The following is a 15,192-nucleotide window of genomic DNA, read 5'->3' on the forward strand; positions in this document are numbered from 1 at the left end:
TAAAGTGCTCCTGGTTCTGGTAAGAATCAACGGAACCAGGCGTATCTTTCAAGTTATTCAGAGCAACTCCGAATCAAACGTCAGGAAGGAAAAAGTTTCGCGGACGACGTCCATGCAACCCAGAATATTCGCCAGCAGATGAACTTCTGATTCATTTAATCATCATTACTGTTAGTTTGGTATTGTGATATACACTGATCAGCCAGAACATAATGACCACATACTAAATGGCAGGTATGGCTAACTTTGACACGGATAACAGTGGCGACACATCGTGACAGGGAAGCAATGAGGCCTTGATACGTCGATGGTGGGAGTTTTCACCACATCTGCACACACAAGTCACCTAATTCTCGTAAATTACAGGGAGGGAGGCGATGAGCTCTGACACCAAGTTCAGTTGCATCCCAGATGTGTTCGATCAGGTTCACATCTGGCGAGTTGAGGCGGCCAGCACATCAACTGGAACTCACCACTATATCCCTCGAACCACTCCATCACACAACAGACCTTGTGAAATGGCGCATCAACTTGTTGAAAAATGCGACTGCTGTCAGGAAACATGATCGTCATGGTTCAAATGGCTCTGAGCACTATGGGACTCAACTGCTGTGCTCATCAGTCCACTAGAACTTAGAACTACTTAAACCAAACTAACCTAAGGACATCACACACATCCATGCCCGAGGCAGGATTCGAACCTGCGACCGTAGCAGCAGCGCGGCTCCGCACTGGAGCGCGTAGAACCGCACGGCCACTGCGGCCGGCGATCGTCATGATGGGGTGTATGTAGTCTGCAATCAGTGTGCGATACTCCTTGGCCGTCATGGTACCTTGCACGACCTCCATTGGACCCATGGATGGACGCGTGAAAGTTCCCCAGAGCAGTACGGAGCTGGCACCAGCTTGTCTCCGTCCTGCAGAATATCTGTCAAGGAGTTCTTCCCCTGGAAGACGCCGGATTCGCACCCTTCCATGGCCATGATCAAGAAAGTATCGGAATTAATGAGACCATGCAACGCTCTGCCACATCCAGTGCCGATGCTCGCTTGCCCACTTCAATCGTAGTTGCCGATGTCGTGGTGGTAACATTTGCACATGCATGGGTCGTCGGCTACGGAGGCTGATCGTTAGGAGTTTTCGTTGCACTGTGTGTTGAGACACTTGTACTCTGCTCGAAACTAAAATCTGATTTTCGTTCCGCCACAGTTCGCCGCCTCTCCTGTTTTACCAGTCTGCCCAGCCTACGAAGTCCGACAGTCACCACATGTTGAAGACACTCACCGCAGCACATCTCGAACACCCGGCGAGTCGTGCAGTTTCGGAAATGCTCGTGCAGAGCCTCTGGGCCATTACAATATGTCCTTGGTTAAACTTAGGTAGACCATGCGCCTTCCCCATTGTACACACGGACAGAATGCTCCCTGATGCTGCATTAACCGTGTGTCTATCTAGCAGTCATTCCTCGCCAGGTGGAGATGCTATCACATGGACAGTAGGTCCGTGATCATGAAGTTCTGGCTGATTAGTGTACTCTGCCTGACAAAAACAGTTTAAAAGATAGAGAACAGAAGTAGGAAACAACATGAAACTTCACGAATTGAGAGGATATGTAATGTAATTGTAGTATGGGGTCACCTATCAGGATGACGTTCCACGGCCACTTGTGTGAAAGCATTAGGAAGGTTGTCATAAAATCATTGCTGCCCGACCACTGTTGTAATTGGTCGCTGATATTCTGGATAGTGGCACTGAATTGGAGCTGACGTGCAACATCACGCCAACTGTTTATAAAAGTACGTGCCATATGTGGACGAGCATTGTACCGTTGGAAAATGGCATCACGATACTGTCGCATAAGAGGTGACACGTAAGAGTTCAGGATGTACCGTTGTGTCACAGGTACCCAAATCACTACCACCTGTGACTTGAATCATACGCAGTGGCTCTCCTTGCCGTGACGCCAGTAACAACTTCGCTGGGCCTCTCCAAATTATTGGAACAATAGACCTCTCCCCAGTCACCACCATACACGCCGACGATGGTCGTTTAGTGTAGTGCAGAACACGGATTCATCACCGAACACAATATGCCATTTATGCTTCTTGGTCATGGCAATACTCAAAATGTGGACGTTCGCGTTGCGGCGTTACGGCAGCCTAAGCATGGGACGGTAATTCCCTAGTCCGGTTGCTGTTAGTCTCCGACCAATGATGCGGGTTGCCAGCGAATGTTGCAGGGAATGCATTTCTTGTTCTCCTATGGTAGGCGCGGAAGTGAAGGGTTTACGATATGCTTGGTGCACAATATGGTGAGCCTCTCTTGTGGTGGTCAGGTGTGGTCGAAATGAACCTTGATGTCTAGTACGCCTGCCCTCGAGTTCCCCTGCAGTCCAACATATCGAGCCACAGTCACATCCAAACGTTCCATAAATCTGGATAGTGCACGATTCGACCAGCTGGCCAATAGAGACCCATAGTGAGGCACCTTTTAAACTCTGTGTGGGTCCTGACAATGCTGCCTCAAATGAGTATACAGCATCTCCACCACACGTCTGACACTGTTCACGCCCTTTACACAGTATACCCTGAAATACCCAGTTAAAACACTAAATAAGAAAGCGCATCACATTCTAGTGGTCGCTCTACTTGCCAGAGAGATTTGCAGCTCTAATCATTTACATACCAGTCGACGATGTGTACGAGAAGATACACTGGTGTCCGACATTTTCTGAAGGCTTCACGTTTTTTTTTTTTTTTTTTTTTTTTTTTTTTTTTTTTGTTATGTGATATATCACCGAAGCAAACGGTAAGGTGTTTAATTGCCTTTATGGCCACAAGACTATTGCGGAGATCAACAAATTGCAGTGACAGAATCTACAAGAACGATGTTGTGTATCACTGAGGTGGCTACTATTGAACTTCCGACAGCTTTCATTCGAAGAAGCGTCGAGCGGTTCATTACATCCTCCCACATATGTCTCGTGAAATGAGAACGGTGAGAAAATCAGAGAAATTAGATCTCACACGGAAGCTAATCGGCAGTCATTTCTCCCATGCACCATTCCCCAATGGAATAGGGACCGATGACCTCAGCAGTTTGGACCCATAGGAACTTACCACCACCACCCAATAGACCAGATATGGTGAAAATTATAGTGCTAACTGCTCCGCCGCACACCATTAAACGGCTTCTAGAGTAGATTACACTGTTTGTGATAATCATTGAAAAGGGTCACAACAGTCAGGAGTCTCCGTGTGCCGGACCGAGACTCGAACTCGGGACCTTTGCCTTTCGCGGGCAAGTGCTCTACCAACTGAGCTACCCAAGCACGACTCACGCCCCGTCCCCACAACTTCAATTCCGCCAGTACCTCGTCACCTATCTTCCAAACTTCTACAAGGTTCGCAGGAGAGCTTCTGTGAAGTTTGGAAGGTAGGAGACGAGGTACTGGCGGAACTAAAGCTGTGGGGACGGGGCGTGAGTCGTACTTGAGTAGCTCAGTTGGTAGAGCACTTGCCTGGTCCCGAGTTCGAGTGTCGGTCCGGCATGCAGTTTTAATCTGCCAGGAAGTTTCATATCAGCGCACACTCCGCTGTATGAAAATTTCATTCTAGATTGTCTTGAGTGCCGCTAGAGAGTCTGGAGTCCTTGGAAGGTTCTTTCCATTCATATCAGGAGTACTACAAGGTTACGATTAACAGCTAAGATAGAGTACAGCCAAAGATGGCAATACTTTTACTTGCGTGGTCATCTTCCATAGTAGCCACTACATACTGCAATGGTATCAGCACTGCAGAAATCATTATCATCCACGATGGTTGCTTCTGCACCAGAATGGCACATGCAGGACGGTGGGTTGGATTCAACCATAACATGGTGAGGGCGCAACTTGGAGAGTATATTTATCAATAATGTTCTTTATTCTGCAAGACTTCTGTACTGTGGTTGTGGAAGACGTCTCGGTGGCGTGTGTTGTCCCCCAGCTACCTCAATATAACTCCCAGTGGTGTGCATGGCTCATGGCAGTGTGTGTATATACTAGAGAGGGGTGTTGCTTCAGCAGAAGGCCATGAGAGAAGCAGCAGCTGTCGTAAGAGAGACTCTCTGGCAGGCATTAGGCTTAAGCCACCCATTGACAGACCCACCAGTTGGCAAATCCGCCGCTCCCCCAGCCTTTTGAGTGGGATGCCAACCCGTCTGACTGTGTGGTCATACTGCGTTTGCACGGCAGACGCAACCAGCACCAGCCCTGTGGCAGCTAAGACCATGCCAAAATAGAAAGGAAAAGGGTGGATGGTGGGTTGGCAGGCAGCGGTAGGAGCTGGCAGGTAGCGGTGTGCAAGTGGAGCCAACACATGCAGACCATGGATACGACCACTGTAAAGGCGAATGTGTCGGAAGAGACCGGCTGGGCAAAGGGTTGGAAGACGGGGCGTCCTTTGAACGGGCAGCATTTTGCAGTAGCAGTCATGAACGGAACGCCTGGATGACAGACGCCCAGCGCCGAATCCTACACCCCTGCAATCACATATATTGCCGATGAAAGTCCCTTAGCGGAGTTGTTCTCTTGGTGCCATTGGCTGGAGACCCCAAACCATCAGCCTAGGAGCAGCTTGTAGACTATCGAGTAGGATGATGATGCTATTAGCCTGAGCTCAATTTCGACCATCGGCAGGAACTGAGAATCGTACGGCGTCGGCTGTAGACGGAGGTCTTGGACCCAGTTGTGGTACGAATATCACTGCTGCTAAGGGCTACTAGGAGCATATTTTTAGTCGCTCTGGTCAGCTATTTTGTGACAGGATTCCGCCCCAGGTCACGTAGGTGACAGCGTTGTGGCACAGCTTGTGAAATCCGGCCCTCTGGTGCAGTATACCCGCCGTAACGCACTATTTTGTCACCCGGCAGCACATTTCGTAGGCAACTCGCCTTTACACCTCTTAACAGGTTGCCAGGACTGAACTGCAGTTGTTACCAAAATAATATCTATTAGCGTCTGTTTCGTTGTCTTAAGCACATTGCAGCATAACAGCGCTTTTAGATTAAACACAGCAGACTTTAACGTCCACTATCAACGAGGGAGGAATCTATGTATTCAGGTCTGGTCAAACGGTAAACAAACACCATAAGCTTGTTGTAGCCGGGATTTATAGTCAAAAATTTTTTTGAAGAACATCATCTTTACGCCAGTGACTGTTATAAGTTTTTATTACACTACTGAAATTTCGGCCTTAGGCCATTATGAAGTGTTAATATTTTGGCTTTAAGCCATGTCAACGTAATGTAAGCTGGCACATTTGAGAATGACAACGGCAACGACCACGACATACAAGTGTGTCAGTTTACATTACGTTGACATGGCTTCAAGTCATAATATCAGCACTTGATAATGGCCTAAGGCCGAAATTGCAATAGTGTAATAAAAACTTATAACAGTCACTGGCGTAAAGATAATGTCCTTCAAAAAACACCATAAGTAAACTGTACACCCATTTTATAAAGAAAAACGCTTCTTACTCTATAAATAACGAAATGAAGAAATGTATCTTATTTATTGTATTATCAGAATGAATACTGATGATTCTTTGTGAATACAAGCGAAACAGATGTGTAAATCACACTTAAACTGCAGTACACTTAAGGAAGAAACAACAAACGCTATTACTTATTTAGAATATTTTTCTGCTCGGTTTCATGGGTCAAAAACACCGCTTAAACATATTCATGAACAATTAACATCATCGCATTTCAGTCACTACTAGAATGTTTTAACAGCCAACGTTGATTCCTATTTATTTAATAATTCTGCTTAATGTAATGATTGTAATTAAAGTGAACTACCTCAGTTGAGAGCTCTACAAAAATATTTAATTTCGCTTTGTCTGTTTCAAAAGATTACTCTGTCATCTACAGAATTTCGGTACAGGCTTCAATCAAAGTTAAGCCGACATCAAATAATGATCGGAAGATCAAGACGTCCTTCGCTAAAGGTGTACGGTCCCTGCATGATACTTCACTCTTCACTGTTCCTTTAAAGAAGACGACTTTATCGTCCGACCCTTTTTCTACGTCGGATTACTTATGATTTAAGCCTGTATCAGCCGTCTGAAAATGACAGATCAATCCGTTGAAACCCAAGATGTGAAATTAAAATTACTTGTGCAGTGATTTAACCGAAAAACCGAAAATTAATGAATATTATACGAAGATATACTGTATTTTCAGGAAATTTGAAGTTGACTTTTCCTTTTTACCACTATATTTCAAGCTGCAAAAATGCGGTCACGGTGGTCTCTTCTAACCGAATTAGGTTAAGTTATCTGCTGGCGTCAATCGTCTGTAGTCTCGAATCTGACGTGAGAGTTAAACGGCCTTACGGTAGTTTCGTGATGACGTCGGAGTAGCAACTGGATGCACTTGGTTCGTCAAGAATTCGCTCGATGACTATGTCATATTGCATTCGATACGATGCGATACAGCAAGACAGTTTTCCCTACAAGACGAAAGAGAACTATAAAGTTTGTGTGCACGAAATTCCAGACGAAAATAGCATCGGAAGGCCCTGAAATCCGTGTGTAGTTTGTCGAACCCATTTCTCGAAGCCATGTTCGTCTCGATACGCGGATAGCAATCGGTGCAGAGGAATATTCTTCCGATATACGCTAGAGTAACCGTAGAAATTGTTTTCCGATACCAGTAGCCCCGCCGGGAAGGTAGCAGTCAGCGAACGATAGCTCCCTCCCCGTCTCCACTAAGTGTTACGTTGCAGCATGTGTGGACGGCTGCGAAAATCGCTACTTTTACTTCCTTTTCCGTCGTCTTTTTTCACGACCTTTTCCTCGGGGAGAACAGCTATAATACGTTTTCAGTGACAAGGCTGTGATTTTGGTATACGACGGCCTGCTGAAAAGTAATACATTCGTATTTCTTATTCTATTCCCAGTATCGGTTGAAGTATTACATGTCGTGCATATTACTCGGTCGACTTACAGATTTCCAGAAGGCTTTTGACAGCCTACCTCACAAGCGGCTTGTAATCAAATTGCGTGCTTGCGGCGCGAAAGGATGCGTGATTTCCTTGTTCTTAGTAATCGACGCAATGTCATCGAGTATAACGAAATGTTTTCTGGCAATCTCAGAGATAGTGTTATAGACCCTCTGCTGTTCCTTCCCTATGACCGGCCAGTGTTGCTGAGCGGTTCTAGGCGCTTCAGTTTGGAACCGCGCGACCACTGCGGTCGCTTGTTCGAATCCTGCCTCGGCCATGGATGTGTGTGATGTCCTTAGGTTAGTAAGGTTTAAGTAGTTGTGAGTTCTATGGGGCTGATGACCTCAGATGTTAAGTCCCATAGTGCTCAGAGCCATCTGAACCATCCTTACCCCTGTAAACACTTCAGGAGAAAACGTAAGCCGCTGTCCTAGGTTGTTTGCGGGTGATGTTGTCCTTTATCGTCTAGTTAAGTCATTAGAAGATCAAAATCAACTGCAAAATAATTTAAATATGATATCTGTATGGTGCAAAAATTGGCAATTGATCTTAAATAATGAGAAGTGAGAGCTCATCCACATGAGTGCAAAAAGGAATCCGTTAAACTTCAGTTATAAGGTAAATTAATCAAATCTAAAGGCAATAGATTCAATCGAATACTTAGGAATTACAACTGCAAAGAACACACAGAAAATGTTGTAAAGAAGGTGAACCAAGGACTGCATTTTTTTCTATAGAACACTTAGAAGATGTAACAGATCTACCAAAGAAACTGCTTACACTAAGCTTGTGCGTCTTCTTTTGGAGTACTGCTGCTTGGTGTGGGATCCTTACCAGTTAGGATTAGCGTAGTACGTCGAGAAAGTTCAAAGAAATGCAGCACGTTTTGTACGAGGGGCGTTCAGAAAGTAAGCTCCGATCGGTCGCGAAATGGAAACGACTATGAAAATCCGATAAAGCTTTGCACAGATGTGTTGGGTAGCGTCTCTAGTATAACCCCAGTTAGTATCACGTCGATCTTCTCATTTCTGAGCTCGCAGTGAGTGCGTAAAGATGTCTAGAAAATAGTGTCTGCCGCCAAGTACGAGGGCCTGGTGAGAAATTTCGCCTGAAGCTATGCAGCTAACATTACATAACTGTCGTGCTGTTTCTTCTTCAAGACAATTCTCAGCCGCATTCTCCAGGGGCAATGAAGATGCTCCTGCATCGTTTTCAAATGGAAATGTGAGATTACCCACAATACAGTCCGCAATTGTCTCCCCCTGAGTTTCATCTCTGGTCACATGAACCGCTGTCTTTGAAGACAACATTTTGACACAGACAACGAGGTGTAGGCCAGCGTGGAGAATTGGCGGAAAGCACTGGCGGCTGCCTTCTATGATGAGGCTATTGAAAAGTTGGTACAACGCTATGACAAAAGTCTAAGTCAGAACGGCGACTACGTAGAGAAGTAGCTGAAAGGTGTAGCTAATTGTTACAAGTAAAACATTTCTGATGTTCACTGTGGTTTCAATTTGGCAATCAATCGGAGCTTACTTTCTGACCAGGCCTCGTATTATCGAGATATAGGGGACAGAGTGTATCATAATACAGGATTTCGGTTGCAAATCATTAAAACAAAACTGTTTTTCATTCCGGTGGAACCTTTTTATCGAAATTTCAGTCACCAACTCTCTCCTCCGAATTCGAAAATATTTTGCTGTCGCCAACCTACCCAGAGATAAAAGATCATCAAGATACGAGGGCTATTCGGAAAGTAAGGAACGATAGGTCGCGAAATGGAAACCACAGTGAAAATCAGAACTGTTTTGTTTGCAACAGTCAGCTATAACTTCCAGCTACTGATCTCCTTAGTCGCCGATCCGACTTAGATGTTTGTCGCAGCGTTGTACCAACTTTCCAATACCCTCGTTATAGAAGGCAGCCGCCAGTGCTTTCCGCCAAATCTCTAAACTGGCCTACAAATCGTTGTCGTGCCAAAATGTTGCCTTCATAGCCAGCGGTTCATGTGAGCAGAGATGAAACTCAGAGGAGACAATTACGGGCTGTATTGTGGGTGATCAAACATTTCCAATTGAACACGATGCAGGAGCATCTTCATTGCCCCTGGAGAATGCGGCTGAGAATTGTCTTGAAGAAGAAACAGCACGACAGTTATGTAATGTTAGCTGCATAGCTTCAGGCGAAATTTCTCACTGGGCCCTCGGACTTGGAGGGAGACACTATTGTTCGAGGCATCTTTATGTGCTCCCTGTGTGCTCAGAACTAAAAAGAACGACGTAACGCGTTTGATGGGCATATTAGAGACACTGCCCAACACATCTGTGCAAAACTTCATCGCATTTTCACTGTGGTTTCCATTTCATTACTTTCCGAATACCCCTCGTAAAATAAGGTAAATCAGAGCTCCCACGGAAAGATGTAGGTGTTCGCGTTTTGAACCCGCTGTTCGGAAGTGAAATAATAGAAAACTGTTGTGAAGGTGGTTCGATGAACTATCTGCCAGGCACTTAAGTGCGATTTGCAGAGTAGCCACGTAGATGTAAATATAGGTGTATACTTTGCCACTTCGCTGACGCAAGTTACAACCTTCTACCGTTCAAGGGCAATGAATTGCAACTTGTGACATGATGGTGTGTAACGTACCTATGTCAGCGTGTGAGAAACAGCGTACTGCAATCGAGTTTCTAACCGCAGAAAACGTTCCACCAATTGAAATCCCTAGAAGAATGAAAGCAACGTATAGGGATGATTGTATCGACGTCAGTAATGTGCGACTTTGTGTCGTTCGTGCTTGTACTGAAGAAAATGGTGGTACTAACCTCAAAGTTTATGACAGAACTTGGAGTGGAGATAGCAATAAAGTTCAACACCATGCCATCAGCAGAAAAGTCATGCTCACAGTTTTCAGGGACGTTCAATGTCCGGTGCATTTGGAATTCATGCCTAAGAGCACTGCTATACATTCACGGAAAACTGAAAGGACGAATACGAAGAGTTCGTCCACACAAGGACCGCCGTCTCCTTCAATATGACAATGTCTGACAACACACGAGAGCTTCGACATCTGCAACAATCCTACTCCTTGAGATCACTGTGTTCAATCATCCTGCACTAGGTCTCGACTTGGTCCCCCTCGAATTTCATTTGTTTCCAAAATTTCAAGATCACCTTTGACAGTGATGATGCGGTGCAAGCAGAGGCAATGTGAAAATGAAACATTTAAGCAGATGGTATCAATAAACTAGTCTCTCGTTGGGAGAGATGTGTTTGTCGTGAGGGTGACTATGTTGAGAAATAAATATATAGACACGAAGAACAAAGATGTGGAATAAAGAAGTTTCGTTTGCTTATAAAGCCATAAGAGTTTTTACGTGAGTAATTCAGAAGCATTACTTTCCAGCACCCCCTTGTACATCGATAATCACATGATGCAAGAATACTGACTTTAGAATTCAACTCAACAAAATAAAAGCAGAAAGACACTGGCAGTCAGAAGAAAATGCGTTCTATACTCTAGGACGTGATCTAATAGTCACCAACATAGATTTATTTCAGGTTATGCCTCCACCATAGTCTGTAGTAGAAGGCCTATACCTGGAGGAATGGTGTATTTTTAATATTTTCAACGCCGAATGGCGACTTGCAAGTAGCCATAAAAAGTTCCAGTTACGACCTAGTTAAATGCTTACGTAATACTGGATTTTAAATTACTTCCTTGGAAGAAAAACACCTGACTACACTATAATTTTTGCTTTCCCTGAGAGTTAGAGGGGAAAGGCAATAGCCCTCTGGTATGGGCACCCTTGGGTGCAGCGTACATTCAGATGAATGACACGACTCAAAACGGTTATACAGGATGGAACAAGGATCCATTTCGTTACAATGAGCTTTATAAGTAAAGATGTCCGCGCTCAGGCACGTATTGGAAAATAAACTATGAACAATAGTTTTTTTTTTAATTCTCACTTCTGGCAGGTTTGGTGCAGTATGCTACGACATACTGTCTTGTGCCAATCTCTTCATCCTATAATAGCACTAAGAAGTACTGTGGGTAAGTAAATAATAACGAAAATAACAAATGAAGAGTTTAGCAATTCGATCACTGTTAATTCAATGCATCTCACAAGGTGAGCAGAAATTCTATGGTTCACCAATTTAACTGATCTTTCACTCGGTTTTAGTACGTACTTAAATGTAAGAAGTGTCGCTCTAGTACAATGCACTTCTTAAACGTTTGCTAAAATCAGAGATTTATTATCAAGATGAATGTGATACGGCAGCGCCGAACGTCGTCATGTGGCGCTTGTTCAAATACGCCAATGCTAAAAATTAAGAGGACAAGAATTTTTTTTTTTTGGGGGGGGGGGGGGCGATCTCGGTCAGAAGCACGGAAATAACGCATCAGATAAGATTAGAGTTCACGTAACAGGGAAACCCTCTCGTGGCAAATCTTTTGTTGTGTCCAACTTGACTACAGTCGTCCTCCTAAGGATGGCTCTGAGCACTATGGGACTTAACGTCTGAGGTCATCAGTCCCCTAGAACGTAGAACTACTTAAACCTAACCTAAGAACATCACACACATCCATACCTGAGGCAGGATTCGAACCTGCGACCGTAGCGGTCGCGCGGTTCCAGACTGAAGCGCCTAGAACCGCTCGACCACCCCGGCCGGCTCCTGAGGATGGATTTTCTTACAGAGCAGAAGGCATTAATGGACATGGGTCATGGTACCATTGTACTAGGGAAAGTTGGGAGATCAGTATCCGGTTTGACGAGGAAGTAGCAAAAGGTCAAATTCTGTACCACTGTTTAAGATTGGAGAATCAGGATTGTGAACAAATTGACCAACATTCATGCTTGAACTGAGGGTTAAGTAGAAATACCCAGGTTGATACATCATTGTATGAAGTCCATCATGTCTTTAAATAAATTAACTAAAATAGGCGAAAGAGCTGGGGCAGAATTAGAGGAAATACTCAGGCGCAACGCCGAGGTATTTCTACTGAAACCTGGGCCCTTCAAAGGATTTCAGTACCGGTTCCAACCATTTTGGATACCGTCCTACGCTATTCCTCTGGCGTATCAAGAAAAAGTACGGCTGAAATTGCAGAAAATGATAGATGACGGTATAATAAAATATACAACATCAACATATAATTGTCCAGTGTGGGTCATGAATAAGCGAGATGGGAGTATCGGCCTTGTCCTCGACTCATGCCAGATAAACACAATCATTGTAGAGGAAACTGACCGTCCAGAGAAATTGGAGGAGCTACTGCAGCATTTCCATGGCGTTTCAGTATTCACATCCATCGATCTTCTGTCCAGTTTCTGGCAGATTGAGTTGGTGCCGGAGTGTCAGAAGTACACAGCCTTCACTGCATTCAGACGATGTTTCCAATTCAAACGCCAACCATTCAGACAAAATGTGTACTCTGCAGTGTTTACTCGCGGTCTGGGAACGATTCTGGACCATAATCTTAATGAACAGATAACATGCTATGTGGATGGCATTTTGTTAGGAGAACGCAATTGGAGTAGGCACAACGAAGTACTTGGGACACTGCTAGCCAAAATAACATGGTGTGGCTGTTAATATTACAAAGTCCAGTATAGGGGCCAATCAGGTACTTTCCTTGGGGCATATAATTTCATTTGATGGGATATCGCCGGACCCAGAAAAGATGGCGGTGATAGCCGAATTTGGCATACACCAGACTAGAAAAGAGATCCTGTGGATTTTTTAGAGTGATCAGTTTTTATAAAAAGTTCATTTATGTGGAGCAAGTAGACATCCAAAGACTGTGTTCCACGACAGGCAAGAAAACACCATTTGTATGGGACAAGATCGCGGACCAGGTATTTCACAGTTTACAGGCAACTTTGGTCGCAGCCTCGATCTTGTCTCATCCAAACTTGTCGGACGACTTCTGCGTGACCACAGACTGCTCACAAGCAGGTCTCGGTGTTCTCATCCTTCAGGAATACATGGAGAATGGGTGGATGACACACAAAGCCATCGCCTTCGGAAGCGGAGTGCTCTCGAAGTGCAAACGAAACTATTCTGTAACAGAACTGGAAGCTCTGTGGGTGGTCTGGGCATTCCAGAAATATACATATTTCTTATTTAGCTTAAAGACCCGTGTGTACACACCATAAGGCACTCGAGTTTCTTATGACGGGAAATTTGACAACAGGGAGACTGGGACAGTGGATTTCCATACTCCAGGAGTATGACTTCACACCGATTTACGTCACAGGCCCCACAAACATCATCGCTGACACACTGTCTCGGTCTTCCATCAGAGCCACGAATCGAAAGGGTGGAGATGCTGAGGACGAACCCTTCTCAATTTACTATATCAAAAAGGTGGAATCCGAAAACTTTATAACGTCAGCGAGGAATATACAGGCAGAAGAAGACAAACTACTAAAAATAAATTAAAATATATCATTTAAAACAGCGGATAAAAATTCGCTTGATGCCTTCCTAAGAGAGAGTCTCCATTCCTTCCGAGCTAATTATGTAAGTGTAGACCAGATACGGCTCAAATTCAAAGATACAGTATCGACAGCAATAGATAGATTCATACCGGCGGGCCGCTGTGGCCGAGTGGTTCTAGGCGCTTCAGTCCGGAACCGTGCTGCTGCTACGGTCACAGGTTCGAATCCTGCCTCGGGCATTGAGGTGTGTGATGTCCTTAGGTTAGTTAGGTTTAAGTAGTTCTAAGTCTAGGGGACTGCTGACCTCAAATGTTAAGTCCCATAGTGCTTAGAGCCATTTGAATCATTTGAAGATTCATACCACATAAGTTAATAAGAGACGGGACTGATCCACCATGGTGCACAAAACACGTCAGAACACAGTTGCAGAAGTAACGAAAAATGCATTCCAAATTCAGAAGAACGCAAAATCCCCAACACTGGCTAAGTTTCACGAAGGCTCGGAATTTAGTGAGGACGTCAACGCGAGATGCTTTTAACAGTTTCCACAATGAATCATTATCTCAGAATATGGTAAAAAACCAAAAGAGATTCTGGTCGTATGTAAAGTACGCCAGTGTCAAAAAACAGTCAATACCGTCACTGCGCGTTAGCGCTGGAAATGTTACCGATGATGGTGCCACTAAAGCAGAGTTACTAAATACTGTTTTCCGCAAATCCTTCACGAAAGAAGACGAAGTAAATATTCCAGAATTCGAAACCAAGACAGCTGTTAGCATGAGTGGCATAAAAGTAGATATCTTAGGTATTGCGAAATAACTCGCATCACTTAAGAAAGGCAAGTATTCCGGTCCATATGGTATACCAGTCAGGTTCCTTTCAGAGTATGCAAACACAATAGCGCCTTTATTAGCAATCATATACAAGCACTCACTTGACGAAAGGTCTATTCCTAAAGACTGGAAAGTAGCACAGGTCACACCAATATTCAAGAAAGGAAAGAGGAGTAACCCATTGAATTATGGACCCATATCACTGACCTCAATTTGCAGTAGGATTTTGGAGCATATACTGTTCTCGAACATTATGAAACACTTTGAAGAAAATTACTTATTGATACATAACCAACACGGATTCAGAAAATATCGTTCATGTGCAACACAGCTAGCTTTTTATTCCCATGAAATAATGAGTGCTGTCGACAAGGGATCTCAGATCGATTCCATATTCCTAGATTTCCAGAGAGGCAACGGCCTTGCCGCAGTGGCTACACCGGTTCACGTGAGATCACCGAAGTTAAGCGCTGTCGGGCGTGGTCGGCACTTGGATGGGTGACCATCCAGGCTGCCATGCGCTGTTGCCATTTTTCGTGGTGCACTCAGCCTCGTGATGCCAATTGAGGAGCTACTCGATCGAATAGTAGCGGCTTCGGTCAAGAATACTATCGTAACGACCGGGAGAGCGGTGTGCTGACCCCACGTCCATCCTAGCTGCATCCTCTGAGGATGACACGGCAGTCGGATGGTCCCGGTAGGCCACTCGTGGCCTGCAGACAGAGTGCTTTTTGATTTGCAGAAGGCTTTTGATACCGTTCCTCACAAGTGACCATTAATAAAATAGAGTGCATATGGAATATCGTCTCAGTTATGTGACTGGATTCGTGATTTCCTCTCAGAGAGGTCACAGTTCGTAGTGATAGACGGTAAATCATCGAGCAGAACAAAAGTGATATCTGGCGTTCCGCAAGGTAGT

General features: G+C 44.6%; 1 pseudogene; it reads left to right on the forward strand.

The window, feature by feature from the left end:
• The first annotated feature begins 14,685 nt into the window (after positions 1-14,685).
• On the forward strand, positions 14,686-14,803 carry LOC126199867 (5S ribosomal RNA; annotated as a pseudogene).
• Positions 14,804-15,192: the final 389 nt, after the last annotated feature.

The sequence above is a fragment of the Schistocerca nitens genome, chromosome 8, assembly GCF_023898315.1.
Source record: "Schistocerca nitens isolate TAMUIC-IGC-003100 chromosome 8, iqSchNite1.1, whole genome shotgun sequence".
In the NCBI taxonomy this organism is placed as follows: Eukaryota; Metazoa; Arthropoda; class Insecta; order Orthoptera; family Acrididae; genus Schistocerca; species Schistocerca nitens.